Here is a 15,675-nt window from a genome sequence, read left to right as displayed (position 1 = left end):
TGTTCTGTCTCCCTTTCTGATATTTCCTACCCATTTCTTCTCCCTTTCTCTCTATTCCCTTTCACTATTATTTATATTCCCCAAATGAATGAGACCATATAATGTTGTCCTTCTCCGATTGACTTATTTCACTCAGCATAATACCCTCCAGTTCCATCCACTTCAAAGCAAATGGTGGGTATTTGTCATTTCTAATAGCTGAGTAATATTCCATTGTATACATAAACCACATCTTATTTATCCATTCATCTTTCGATGGACACTGAGGCTCTTTCCACAGTTTGGCTATTGTGGCCATTGCTGCTAGAAACAGCGGGGTGCAGGTGTCCCGGCGTTTCATTGCATCTGTATCTTTGGGGTAAATCCCCAGCAGTGCAATTGCTGGGTCGTAGGGCAGGTCTATTTTTAACTCTTTGAGGAACCTCCACACAGTTTTCCAGAGTGGCTGCACCATTTCACATTCCCACCAACAGTGTAAGACGGTTCCCCTTTCTCCCCATTCCTCTCCAACATTTGTGGTTTCCTGCCTTGTTAATTTTCCCCATTCTCACTGGTGTGAGGTGGTATCTCATTGTGGTTTTGATTTGTATTTCCCTGATGACAAGTGATGCAGAGCATTTTCTCATGTGCGTGTTGGCCATGTCTATGTCTTCCTCTGTGAGATTTCTCTTCATGTCTTTTGCCCATTTCATGATTGGATTGTTTGTTTCTTTGGTGTTGAGTTTAATAAGTTCTTTCTAGATCTTGGAAACTAGCCCTTTATCTGATAGTCATTTGCAAATATCTTCTCCCATTCTGTAGGTTGTCTTTGAGTTTTGTTGACTGTATCCTCTACTGTGCAAAAGCTTCTTATTTTGATGAAGTCCCAATAGTTCATTTTTGGTTTTGTTTCTTTTGCCTTCGTGGATGTATCTTGCAAGAAGTTACTGTGGCCGAGTTCAAAAAGGGTGTTGCCTGTGTTCTCCTCTAGGATTTTGATGGAATTACATTCTTTTTTAGAAGTGGTTAGATCACCTTACCTCTTCAGCCTCAAAAGGTACTGCGACACCCAGGCAGGAAAAAGCTTGTGGGGATCCCTGGGTGGCGCAGCGGTTTGGCATCTGCCTTTGGCCCAGGGCGCGATCCTGGAGACCTGGGATCGAATCCCATATCGGGCTCCCTGCATGGAGCCTGCTTCTCCCTCTGCCTATGTCTCTGCCTCTCTCTCTCTGTGTGTGACTATCATGAATAAATAAATAAAATCTTTAAAAAAAAAAAAAAAGCTTGTGCTTTGAAATCATCTTCAGTGCCCAGAATTGCTAAATTAAAATGCAGTAATAGGCTGCTTATTATATTTATATTAGTGCTATTTAACTTCGTTACTTTAAATTATATTCTTGAATAATAACTTGTAATATCCAGATTTTTTAAGGCATGCTATTTCAAGTAAAAGTAGTACCAAAAAAGAACAATACTTTTCTTTTTTTACATACATATATTAAATATATATTTTTATATCAACTCTAAAATTCTAATTCATGGAAATTCACATAATGGCATGATTTAAGATAAACAAAGTCCTTATAAGATCACACATGAATACTTAAATTATCCAAAAGCCTTCCTTTAAATAATGTACAATTTGCTTTAAAAAACTTAATTTGTAACTGCATTTTGTTTAATCATCTATTTAATTCATTCAACAAATATTTACGGAATGTCAACTTTATGATGGGAACTATGTTAGGTGGGAAGGATATAAAAATTAATAAGACATGATCCCAGCCTTAAGGAAAGTGTGTAAACAAATAATTCAATGTCATTTTAGAAGTGTTATAGAAATATACATAAAAGGCTAAGCAGTTAGCTTAGCCTGAAAGAGAGCTGAAAAGCTCTCATGTCCAAAAGACACAAAACTACTGAAATAATTAAAAGTATAATGATCTCTTCTCACTTAAATTGTCCCAAATCTTAGAAACTTAAATATTTATACCTGTTAATAACTTGAACAAGTCACTTTAACTTTATTTTTCCTCCAGTTTATTCAGCTACTGCAATGATGACACCTGGACTCAAATGACATAGGACCTTAATTCTTTATTACATAACCCATGGTGACTGGCTAGGTGGAGGGACAGAGGGAGGAAATGTTTACCCTTTGCATTCTCCCTGTACTCCCATTTGTAGTTTAGTCAAGATGAAGTGATCTATGGTGGGAGCAGGAGCTAGGTGCTTGAGAATTAGGAGGCCCAGAGAGGGCTTCCTCAGTGATCAAAGCATTCTCTAACATGAAATTCTATAAACTAAGTGCTCCATAGCATGGAAATGACTTTAGAAGGGGCCTCACCAGGCATGAGTTAGCATGGGAATTGAATCCTACTGTTTTTCTATTGACAGAAAATAAATTGAAAGCTAAGAAAAATTTACTTTTATTACTATATTGAGCTACTGATAGAGAAAGGTTTACATGAATTTGATGCAGATATTCCAGGGGTTAAGAACATGGACTCTTGAGAAAGCTGCCAGCGTTGGAATCCCACCAGACATTTACTAATTATGTCACCGGGCACTGGTTACATAACCTCTCCATGGCTCAGTTTCTTTATCAGTAAAATAGAGATAATAGTAGTACCCACTCATGTCATGGCACAGATTATACATATAAAATTCTTAGGATAGTGCCTGGAACATAATAAGCACTCAATAAATGTTAGCTATTATTTTTGTTATTATTTTTTCATATTTTGTGAAGCATTTACTATAATGCTTGTCCCAGAGTAAGCTCCCAATAATAGTGGGTTCTCAGGGCACCTGGGCTCAGTTGGTTAAGTGTCTACCTTCGGCTCAGATCCTGATCCCAAAGTCCTGGGATCAAGCCCCACATTGGGCTCCCTGCTTAGCAGGGAGCCTGCTTCTCTCACTCCCTCTACCCCCCCCCCCCCCCATTTGTGCTCTCTCTCTTAAATAAATAAATAAAATCTTTAAAAACAATAATAGCAGGTTTTCAATAAGTGCTTTTTGAAAAAATGGATTTCTGAAGCTATAAAAAGATAACGTCAACTAGGTAGAGAATGTCATGAAATATAATGAAGAGATTGAAATTTTTTTTAAAAGGCTGAATTTTATTCTCAAAAATAAACAATGATTACAATATAAAATACTTAAACCTGTTCAAAATTGAGTCACTTGTGCTAAGGCCACATCACCAAACCAAAACTTAGTATCTAACCTAATTATAGTTTCAAACTCCCCCAAGAATATAATCTTAACTGGTCAGTCAAAAATTTCCTGGTCAGCAGTAGTGAGGTAAGCCACCTGATAAACACTTTCTTACCCCCCTCCCAAAAAAGATGATGTAATCTGCTCTTTCCTTGTCCCTGTCCTCTTCTGCCTATAAAAGCCTCACACTAAAAAGAAAAAAAAAAAAAAAAAAAGGCCTCCCATTTTGTGCAACATCTCAGAACTCCTCTCTATTTGCTAGATGGGATGCCCCACAATTCATGAATCACTGAATAAAGCCGACTGAATCTTCACATTTATTCAGCTGAATTTCAATTTTTGACAGACCTTAGAAATAGATTTGTCTCTAAAAATCTGTAATAAGTAAGAATCTTCTGGTAATACCCATAATATTCCATAAATGCAATGTATTCATGTTGAAATAAAAAGGCAACACATACTTTTAAAACTGAATTAAATGCAACCACTTTAGAAACAGTTTGGCAGTTTCTTTTTTTTTAATTTATTTTTATTTATTTATGATAGACATAGAGAGAGAGAGAGAGAGAGGCAGAAACACAGGCAGAGGGAGAGGATAGAAGCAGGCTCCATGCCGGGAGCCCGACGCAGGACTCGATCCCGGGACTCCAGGATCGCGCCCTGGGCCAAAGGCAGGCGCGAAACCACTGAGCCACCCAGGGATCCCCTGTTTCTTAAAGAATCAAGCACACATTTACTAAACAATCCAGCAATTCCACTCCTAGTATCTATCCAACAGAAATGAAAACATATGTTCACCCAAAAACTTGTAGGTGAGTGTTCAGAGCAGTATTTATTCACTATAGCCAAGAAGTGGAGATGACCCAAATGTCCATCAACTGGTAAATGGATTAGCAAAAGATGGTATATCCTTACAGTGGAGTACCAATCAGTGACAAAGAGGAAAGAACCACTGAGTAATAACATGGATGAACTTCAAAACTCGGCTAATGAAGAAGCCAAGTGCAAATGACCACATATTGTATGATTCCATTTATAGGAAATGTCTAGAAAGTGAAAACCTTGAGACATAAAGTAAATTAGTAGCTGCTTGGGGCTAGGAGTGGAAACAGGGATTAACTGCAAATAGGCACAAAGGATATTTTTTTTAGGGTGATGGAATTGTTCCAGAATCAAATAGTTGTGATAAATGCACTGATCTGTAAATTATAAAAAATCATTGAATTATATGCTTAAAGCCAGTGAAATTTTATGGCATGTAAATTATGCCTCAATATATCCGTTAAAGAAAATTTAATTAAGAGAAAACCAAATGTCAAAAATTACTACCTGGGGAATGCTGAGCTCCTCTAACTGGCTTTGAGTGATCTCACTGAGCTGCCGAAATGTCATTGTAAAATCAGCTTCTGTCTTTTCCATGAGCTAAGGAAAATAATTATATTTATCAATTTCAATTCTTCAAGAATATGCTGATTAGTAATTCAAATGTTAGTCAAGAAAAAAAAGATAAAATGACAAACTCACATGTAATAGAACTGCAATTAAATCATCATCATCCTTCCTTTCCCCAAGTAACCCCAGTTTGGCTTTGAACAATTCTCTAAATCTGAAAGAGAAGTGTCAGTTCAGTTCAACTCTCACTATTTTGCGAACTGTCCTCAAATCAATCAGGATCTTTCAATATCTCTATTCAAAAGGACAAACCTTGTATAATAAAGAACAGGATACCCCTCAAGAATCCGAGCAGCTCTACAGGGGAAAAAAAAAAAAGGAAGGACAGTTAAATCTTGATTTCAAATTAACATTCTTGAATTACACTTTACAAGAACAAAAGTGAACCTTTTCACATATTAAATATAAATATAGTCATATTTATCAATCTCGGTTCACATATTTCATAAAAATGTAAAGATTAAAGCATTCTTAACCTTAAACTTATCTTTAAACTAAGTTTCTATTTCTTAATATTAACATATTTTAAATCATACAAAAGCTCAAATCATTCTGAAGCTCCACTCCCTTTACCTTACTAACCTCATCCCTTCTAAGTCTTCCCCTTGCTCATTCTGAGGCAGCCAGAGGATGCTTCTTGCTTTTCCTTAAATTCCCCACACACACCTGCTCACGGCCTTTGCACAGGCTGGTCCCGTGCCTGGAACACTCTTCCCCCAGGTATCTATGTGGCTTGCTCCTGTGATTTCTTCAAGCCTTTGCTTGAGTGATCATCCTTTTAAAACTGTGAACCCTTCCCTCCCTTTATTCCCTATCTTCTGCTTTATTCTTCTTCATTGTATGTATCTCCTTCTAATAAGCTATGTAACTTATTTATTCTGTTTGACTGTCTATCCCACCAGAATAAGCACCACAAGGGCACAATTATTGTGCTGTTTGATTCATTGCTATCCCCTTAGCACTTAGAGCAGTGTCTGGCACATACTGAGCACTTCAATAAACATTTGTTGAATGAATAAATGAACTCTGCAGGGCAAAAGTGATACTAAATTAATGGAGACAAGAATGACTACTTGATTAATACTGTTTTACATTGCTTTGATTTTTTAACTATGATGTATTACCAATATATTTTAAAATTACATTAAATTAGTTAAGGAAACCATATATGGAATATAAAACTTTAATGTTTATTGTAGTAACTCTTTTTGCTACCTGGGGTTAATGAAATCACTATATGCTTTGCCTTCCACTTGTTGTTCTGGAAATGGTCAGTGGCAGTGGGGAATACAGTAGTTTCCACATCAACAAAGGGGGTGATGATGAATGAACTGCCCACATCATAAAAAGATAAGGAAAGTGGGGAGTGGGAACTGATACATAAAATAAAGGATGATGTAAGATAGGAATAAAATAAATGAATTGTTACAATAAATGTGAACAGCCTACATACTTCTATTAAGACATAAACCATCACATTGAGTTAAAACCTGGCTATAGGTACTATTTGCTCTTATAAGACACAAACCTTTTTTTTTTTTTTAAGATTTTATTTATTTATTGTTGAGAGACACAGAGACAGAGAGGCAGAGACACAGGCAGAGGGAGGGGCAGGCTCCATGCAGGGAGCCCGACATGGGACTTGATCCTGGGACTCTAGGATGACACCCTGGGCCAAAGGCGGCACTAAACTGCTGGGCCACCTGGGCTGCCCAAGAAACATGCTTTAAAACAAAGTGATTAAGTCAATCGGAGAAGGACAAACATTATATGGTCTCATTCATTCGGGGAATATAAAAACTAGTGAAAGGGATTCAAGGGGAAAAGAGAGAAAATGAGTGGGAAATATTAGTGAGGGTGACAGCACATGAGAGACTCCTAACTCTGAGAAACGAACAATGGGTAGTGGAAAGGGAGGTGGGCAGGGGGTTGGGGTGACTGGGTGACGGGCACTGAGGGGGGCACTTGATGGGATGAGCACTGGGTGTTGTACTATATGTTGGCAAATCAAACTCCAATAAAAAAATATACAAAAAATAAATTTAAAAAAACAAAGTGATAAAAATGGTAAAAAAAACTGCAATTGCTATCAAAGTACCATTGACATTTTTTCACAGAGCTAGCACAAATAATCTTAAAATTTGTATGGAACCAGAAAAGACTCTGAATAGCCAGAGGAATGTTGAAAAAGAAAGCCAAAGCTGGTGGCATCACAAGCTAGACTTCAAGCTCTGTTACAAAGCTGTGATCATCAAGACAACGTGGTACTGGCACAAATACAGACACACAGATCAATGAGACAGAATAGAGAACCCAGAAATGGATCTTCAACTCTATGGTCAACTCATCTTCAACAACCAGGAAAGAATACCCAAAGAGAAAAAGGCAGTCTCTTCAACAAATGGTGTTGGGAAAATCAGACAGCCACATGTAGAATGAAACTGGAACATTTTTTTACACCGTACACAAAAATAGACTCAAAATGGATGAAAGACCTAAATGTGAGACAGAAATCCATCAAAATCCTAGAGAACACAGGCAGCAACCTCTGTGACCTCAGCTGCAGCAACTTCTTACTAGACACATCTCCAAAGGAAGGGGAACCTCCTGGAAGTTCCTCAGGAAGTTAAAAACAGAGCTACCCTACAACCCAGCAATTGCATTACAAGGTATTTACCCCAAAGATACAAATGTAGTGATCCAAAGGGGCACCTGCACCCCAATGTTTATAGCAGAGATGTCCAAAATAGCCAAACTATAGAAAGAAATCCAGATGTCCATTGACAGATGAATGGATAAAGAAGCTGTGGTGTGTACATATATATACATACAATGGAATATGACTCAGCCATCTGAAAGGATGAAATCTTACCATTTATGTTGATGTGTTGGAACTGGAGGGTACTATGCTGAGCAAAATAAATCAATCAGAGAAAAACAATCATCATATGGTTTCACTCATATGTGGAATATAAGAAATAGCACAGAGGATCATAGGGGAAGGGAGGGAAAATGGAATGGGAAGAAATCAGAGAGGGAGACAAACCATGAGAGACTCTTAACAATGGGAAAGAAACCGAGGGTTACTGGAGGGGAGGTGGGTGGGAGGATAGGGTAACTGGGTGATGGGCATTAAGGAGGGCACATGATGTGATGAGCACTGGGTGTTATACGCAACTGACAAATTACTGAACTCTACCTCTGAAACTAAAGATGTACTATATCTTGGCTAATTGAATTTAATTTTTTTTTTTAAAGAAAGCTAAGGGACGCCTGGGTGGCTCAGCAGCTGAGTGCCTGCTTTCAGCCCAGGGCATGATCCTGGAATCCCGGATCGAGTCCCACATCGGGCTCCCTGCATGGAGCCTGTTTCTCTCTCTCTCTGCCTATGTCTCTGCCCCGCTCTCTCTCTCTCTCTGTGTCTCTCATGAATAAATAAATAAATAAAAATCTTAAAAAAAAAAAAAAAGAAAGCTGAAAAACAAAGTGAGACTCAAGGCAAATCCAACCAAAAGAAAACATGAATGGCAATATTAGTATCAGATAAACTGAAATTTGGAATTAAAAGGATAAATCAAGATCTCATTATGTTAGGCTAAAAGGCACATTTTTTTTTTATTTTAGGGAAACAAGTAAAAACCTGTATGTACCAATAATACAATAGCAAAATATGTAAATTTAAAACAATTAGAAAAAATTACTTAGTAAAAATACAATTAAAGTGGGAGATTTTAATATACATCTCTTATGAATAAAATTTATCAAATAGATTAAAAAAATAGAGTCATAAACATCTTGAATAATACACTCAATACACTCAATTTGATATAGTAAAACCTCTGTCTATGGAGTATACATTCTTTTGTATTAACCATACCAAAACATGCACAAAATTCATTATCTTGGGGTCATAAAGAACCTTAACACATTTTAAATAGATTTTGCCAAACACATATAAAAATATGTGGATAAAATAAGTCTAAAAATTAGATATTGGGAAAAACAGTGATAAATAACCCTTAGATCAAAGAAGAAATAAACTAAAATTTCACAACACTTAGAAAGCAATAAATAGGGAAACACTTTATCCTGATAACTATGGGAAAAAGGCAAACTGTACTAGAGAAAAATGTACAGTTTGAAATGCCTTCATTATTAAAGACTAAACAATAAGATGGCTTTTAAAATGTTAGCTTCTGGGATCCCTGGGTGGCGCAGCGGTTTGGCGCCTGCCTTTGGCCCAGGGTGCGATCCTGGAGACCCGGGATCGAATCCCACATCAGGCTCCCGGTGCGTGGAGCCTGCTTCTCCCTCTGCCTGTGTCTCTGCCTCTCTCTCTCTCTCTGTGACTATCATAAACAAATTAAAAAAAAAAAAAAAAGAAAGCTGCAGGGGAGTCCCTCATCCTCTTAAAAAATAAAATAAAATAAAATGTTAGCTTCTGGTTTTTTCAAAAAATGATCATTATACAAATATATTTTCACACAGATTTAAGTAGTGGATTTAGAATTTACTCACAGTTGCTTTTGCCTAGGATCCAGTAATGGGTTTAAAGCTTGCAACAACTTGTTTAAATTAAACATCCCAATATTGGCCTGATTTCCTATTTTATATCTTCTTTCATCATCAGATGTGTTTGGGACAAAATCTGTTTAAAACAAAAAATACTAGCATTTTATCATGGGGATGATTATAATAAATAGCCTCTCCCTAAGTTCATATTTAAACTTAATAAATTTATATTCATTAGATATATTTATATTTATTAAATTTTTCTGACATTAAACATTAAACTCAAAAGTCACAAAAACGCTATTTATACATATGAAATTATTTTAAAATATGAATTATTTGCCTACTAGAGGAATACAATTCCAACATGTAAGAATTTTCAGGTGATCATACATGAACTTCAAATTTCACTTCAGGTGGCACATCCTCCACAAAGCCTGGTAAGATCCCTCCTTGTAAGTATTGGGTTACTATGACCTCCATTTTGTAAGTTGGTAAGGTGAGAAGTTAAATAACTTGCCGCTGAGGCCCAGATGCCAGAAGTTACACCTGCATCTGTCTCACACATATCTCCTATCACCTTCCCTGTCATCTCTAATATGTAATTCCATAAAGGTAGAGACCACAAAAGACTCAGTTTTGTATCCCTATAGCATCTAGAACATAGAGCACCACAAAAAAAAAAAAAAACCATTTTATGAGTCAACCTAATTCTTCTACTACCACACCACTGTATTAGCTGTACAATTTATCTGAAATAACCCTGTGATAATTTCTTAGTGAAATAAAATACATGTGTGTATACACACACATATTTACACATAAAGCACACATACCTGGGTTATAGGCTTCCATAAAACCAAATGGGCCATAGTCAATTGTAATGGATAACAAACTGAAGTTATCAGTATTACAAACACCTGAAACCACAACAAAAAGATTTGAAAACCATGGTAATAAAATAATAAAGCATTTTTAAATGTATAAAATTATCCAGAATAGGAAAGGTAATTAAAATGCATTTGTTTTAGAAATGACACAAAATTAGACTATCAATTGAAAGTTTCACTGGTGATGTCAAATAGCATAATATACATTAAAACTATATCTTTTAACCAAATTTAGCCTTTTGTTTTAGACCCCACGCCCACAAAGATTTCAAATACTACAGGAACAAAAGTCCCAAGAAAGAAATTTTCCTCTTACTTATCCTCAATTTCTTGCCTTTGTTTTAAAAATAAATGTTGCTTGGAATAGAAGTGAAACTGGTAAAGGAATAAGATTAACTCATTTTCAAAGGTTGGGAAAAGGGGAAAACATGGATATGCACTCTGGTTACAGTCATCAGCTGCAGACAACTAACAGAGTGGAGAGGGAGTGTATCGTCCTTCTCCCACACCCTAGGCAAGGGCACTATGGCTGGCAACAGGAGTGTGGGGTAGGAGGAAGCCAGGGAACGGATATGCCAGCATAATACAGGATATTTGGCCACTGTGTCCAATATAGGGTTTTAACCTTTTTCAGAGCATGATGGCCCTGTGTATCTCTGTAAATGTACAGACTCTCTAACCCAGCCATTCCACTTTAGGGGTTTGTCCTCAAAAAGTCACCTTCAAGAATACAAAGATAAAGTTGCCTGGTAGTCACTTGGTATAGTTCATCATAGCAAAAACTCTAAAACACCTACCCTACTCTCCCAACCCTAACCCACCCCAAGAGAGATATGCGGAGGATGCCTGTGATAAGGGACGCGGATTTCAAAAAGTTTTACAATAACCACTTTATGAGTCAACCTAATTCTTTCTACCACCACACCACTGTATTAGCTGTACAATTTATCTGAAATAACCCTGTGATAATTTCTTAGTGAAATAAAATACATGTGTGGGATCTCCTTTTCATATTTATCTAGAGACACTGGTACATACGATTTGTTTTCCATAGGAAGGAAAAACAAATTCCTTCCTATGCAACTTCACACTCTACACGGCTTCAAACACACAAGGCAGCCCTGCTTTTTTCACAGGAGGTATATGAATATCATCCCCAAAAAAGTCCAAAAGGATTGATATGAAATGGTTAATAATGATTACCCTGGAGAATGGAATTCACACTCACTTCTGTATACTTTCAATTCTTTACCATAAGCATTCAGTGCTTTTATGATTAAAATTTTAGGGACTGCCTGGGTGGCTCAGCAGTTGAGCATCTGCCTTTGGCCCAGGGCATGATCCTGGGGCCCCAGGATTGAGTCCCACATTGGGCTCCCTGTGTGGAGCCTGCTTCTCTCTCTGCCTGTGTCTCTGTCCCTTTCCTGTGTCTCTCATGAATATATAAATAAAATCTAAAAAAAAAAAAAAAAAAAGATTTTAAAAACAGCTTTAAAGAGTTCTAAATATGTAGCCACAAGGTGGCTTTACAGGCTAGGGCACCTGGGTGGCTCAGTCGGTTAAGTGTCCAACTCTTTTTTTTTTTTAAACATTTATTTATTTATTCATGAGAGACACAGAGAGAGAGAGAGGCAGAGACACAGGCAGAGGGAGAAGCAGGCTCCCCACAGGGAGCCCAATGCGGGACTCTATCCTGGGTCCTGGGATCAGGCCCCAAGCCAAACGCAGATGCTCAACTGCTGAGCCACCCGCATCCCATGTGTCCAACTCTTGATTTCAGCTCAGGTCAAGATCTTTGGATCCTAAGATGGAGCCCAGCATTTGGTGGTGGTCCTCTGGCACAGCACTCAGCAGGGGAGTCTGCTTCTCCCTGCAGCTCTTCTTCTGCCCCCTCACTCATGCATTCTCTCTCTCTCAAATACATAAATAAATAAATATTTTTTTAAAGAAAACTTTACAGGTAATAACATCCTCCTCGATTTGAGGATGCTTATTCTATTTTGTGCATACTGTTCCATTCAAAACCATTTTATTTATTTATTTTTTATTTATTTTTTTTTTTTAGTATTTTTTTTTTAAATTTATTTCTTCAGAGAGAGAGAGACTGAGAGGCAGAGACACAGGCAGAGGGAGAAGCGGGCTCCACGCAGGGAGCCTGATGCGGGACTCGATCCTGGGTCTCCAGGATCAGACCCCGGGCTGCAGGCGGCACTAAACCGCTGCGCCACCGGGGGTGCCCTCAAAACCATTTTAAACACAAGAACATTTTTTTCTCTGCTGCTAAAAACAAATTCATACACCATAAAAGTTTAAGAAGCTCATTAGCGGGAATATTTTGAAGTACAAGAAAGAAGTCTTCTGCTTCAACAAATTAACTCTACTTTCCCATCAGAAAAATGAAACATCAGTAGATGACTTACCATGAGCAAAACCAACAGACATCCACAAGGCAATGAGTTGTGCCATCTCTGATACCACAACAGAGAAAAAGTCCTAAAATAAAATTCAGAAATTTTTCAGATTTTCAGGAATGTGTACTGTTTTAGGATCTTCTGATAAGTCACAAGGAGAACATGGAAAGAATTCAGAGTGCTAAAGGTTGACTAAAGGAATGGAAATTACCAGGCATAAGAAAAAAATGGAAGAATGTGGAATTAGTCATCAAGAAATACTATATAAAGTCTCAGACACAGTATTATGGCCAGGCTTTTTCCACTTCCAATAAGAACAGGAAAAGCATGAGCACTGAGTATTATACTATCTGTTTGCAAATTGAATTAAAAAAAAAAAAAAAAGAACAGGAAATGCATTAGAATTCAGCACAAGGGAGTTAAGTGTAAGCAAAGTAAGTTCTTAACCTTTAAACTGAGTCACCAAGAAAAATAATAGAATTCCCTTCTCTAGCTGCTAAGAGAATGAAAAAGGGTTACAAAGACCAAATCATTTCCATGAGATTAGGAAATCACATTTTCCTGTCATATATTGTGTTTATTTTAGAACTACTTAGAAATATCGATATATCTCATTTGTGAGAAACAATACATAAGACCAAGTTACAAAACATATGTGCAAAACATAACATCTAGAGTTTGGATGTGGTAACACCTGTTCTTTTTCTCTGAATACCTCTCAAACAAAACAACTTTCTTATCTGTGTCTTGTTTATGAAGTGGTTCACCTTCTCCTCTGACAAAACGTTCAAAGTGCTCGACATCTTTCCTACTTTTAGTTAAGCTCTAAGTTATAACTGTTGATATTGGCAGGCAATGAGAGAAACCGAGTACTGTCCTTTCTCTTTAAAAACTTACCACGTATCTGTTAGGTACTGTGATCTTTACTGAGGGGAAATGCTCCTGTATGATGAAGTCTAATAATGTCCTGGAGAGAGAGGACAGGGCATCAGTGTTCCCCAGTATCAAATCATCCCAATCTGCCCTTGACATTCAGGAATCTGTTATATTCAAGCTTAAACTTTTTAAAATTAAACCAAGATTTTACTCTCAAAACAGCCATAGAGAAATACTTCCTCAAAACCAGTCAAAACTGGAAATGTGTTTATGGGGCACCTGAGTGGCTCAGTTGGTTAAGCATCTGCCTTCAGCTCAGATTATGATCAGGGTCCCAGGATCAAGCCCTGAGTCAGGCTCCCTGCTTAGCAGAGAGTCTGCTTCTCCCTCTGCCCCTCCCCTGCCTGTGCTCTCTTTTTCTTTCTCTAATAAATAAATAATTTTTTAAAAAACTGGAAATGTCTTTCTAAGACAGTATTAGATTCCATCATGTTATATTACAAACGCATATTAGTTCAATAAATATCCAGTGTGTACCTACTGTACATACTGTACCACCATGCCAGGTGCAGGCACAGGGGGAAAATATGCCAATACCCAGACTCAGAGGACCCACGCCTCAGGGCACACAGAGCCCATCGGGGAGAAGAGCACACGAAGAAGTAATGACATTACAGTGTGATACATGCAATAATAAAACTATATAAAAGATATAAAGATAACAGAGCAGGGAACAATTATTTACGTCTGCAGGGTTACATAAGGCTTCACAAATGGGGGTGGCAAAAAAATTGGCCAATGTTTGAAAACAGGGTATTTAAGGTGTCTGTGTATCATATTTTTTACTTCCTATTTTAACTGATTAGTCAACTAACTAGTAGTGTTTAATGCATTGGATGAGAAAGAATCCAGAAGAAAATTGGACTTTGTGGATATGACTTGGGAATTACTGAAAGACAGTCAAAAACAAAAGGAATGGATTAATGTTTGTGTATATGTATTTTTTTCTAATCATTTAATAATTTATTATGTAACTGTTTATATGTCAAGAACTGTTTCAGGCATTTGGGAAACAAACAGGAATATACATGTGGTTATGTGAGCCAACAGAGACATTTTTCAGGACGAGGTGGTCACTAATATATATCAAATGCCAGAGAGATAAGTGAACAATAATGGAAGTATTACCAGTATGACATTGATGGAAAAATGTCAGTGACACTGTGAATCCAAACAGAAGTGACCCAAAAAACAAATGAGAAGTTAGAAATAATGCCCAGTGAGTGTAGATGACTCTCTCAACAAGTGAGATGACCATGAGCTCAGTAAATACTTGCCAAAGTAAGAGACTCAGAGGCTCTGACCAGTGTGAAGACTTCTCTGCTCTGCTTATTGCCTTCCCTCATGTCTTTTCTCATGTCTATGCCTCATGGACCAGGTATCTGGATTTATTATGCTGATAACTACAATACAGGATCCACATTCCAAACTATTCTAGTTTGTCTAAGGAAATTTATATGACTTTTTAAAACTATCTTAACAAAAGGAAGCAGAATTCCTCTTAAAGGAGGAAATGTTTTTTGTCTGAAGACATATCTTGCTAAGCCTGCTTGAGAAAGTTGGAATTTCTAAGTATAGACAGGGTAGGCACCTAGACATCAGAAAATGCTGGAAGCTGTACTGCATGATGCAAGGGGAAGAATTAATCGCTTTTGCTCTTTTGAAGCAATCCTCTGTCCTCTCAACAGGAAGATCTTCAGTAAGGATGTCGGGAACCATAACACTTTCAGAAATACCACAGCTCCAATCTCAGTAAAGGCTGCTCACCTAAACATTAGGATCCAAATGTGGGATTCCCACTGTCTTCTCTGCTGTGACCTTTTCCTTGTACCTCATCCTGGAATAGGAATCAGTGAATGATTTCCATGGCATAGTCCCTGCAAGGGCCTTCTATTGGTATAACTAACTGAAAATTAACCTCAATAAATAAAGTTTTGTGTACATTTTAACTTATGCATACACTGAAGAAATAAAGTGAGTCTATGTATTTTTGTGTTAGTACTTGTACCCTCTATTGCCGCCATTAGTCATATAGTTAGTAAATAGAACTGCGTGATTCTTTTCTCCAAAGGAATGCTGTACTTAGGTGTGTTTAGGTGTCAAGATGAAGTCTATTACAGGCAACAAAGCCTCCTGCTCAGTTGGTGCTGTGCTTTGATACAATACCACACTCACTGCTACCCCTGAGCCTCTGTGCTATTCCCTGCTCCACATGCCCAGCACACTGCTTCTTTTTTTCCCACTGAAATCCTTCCTAATCTCAAAGATAAGTAACC

Source organism: Canis lupus, chromosome 2 (assembly GCF_011100685.1).
Source record: "Canis lupus familiaris isolate Mischka breed German Shepherd chromosome 2, alternate assembly UU_Cfam_GSD_1.0, whole genome shotgun sequence".
In the NCBI taxonomy this organism is placed as follows: domain Eukaryota; kingdom Metazoa; phylum Chordata; class Mammalia; order Carnivora; family Canidae; genus Canis; species Canis lupus.
The sequence above is the reverse complement of the archived record's forward strand: the minus strand, read 5'-3'. Positions refer to the sequence as shown.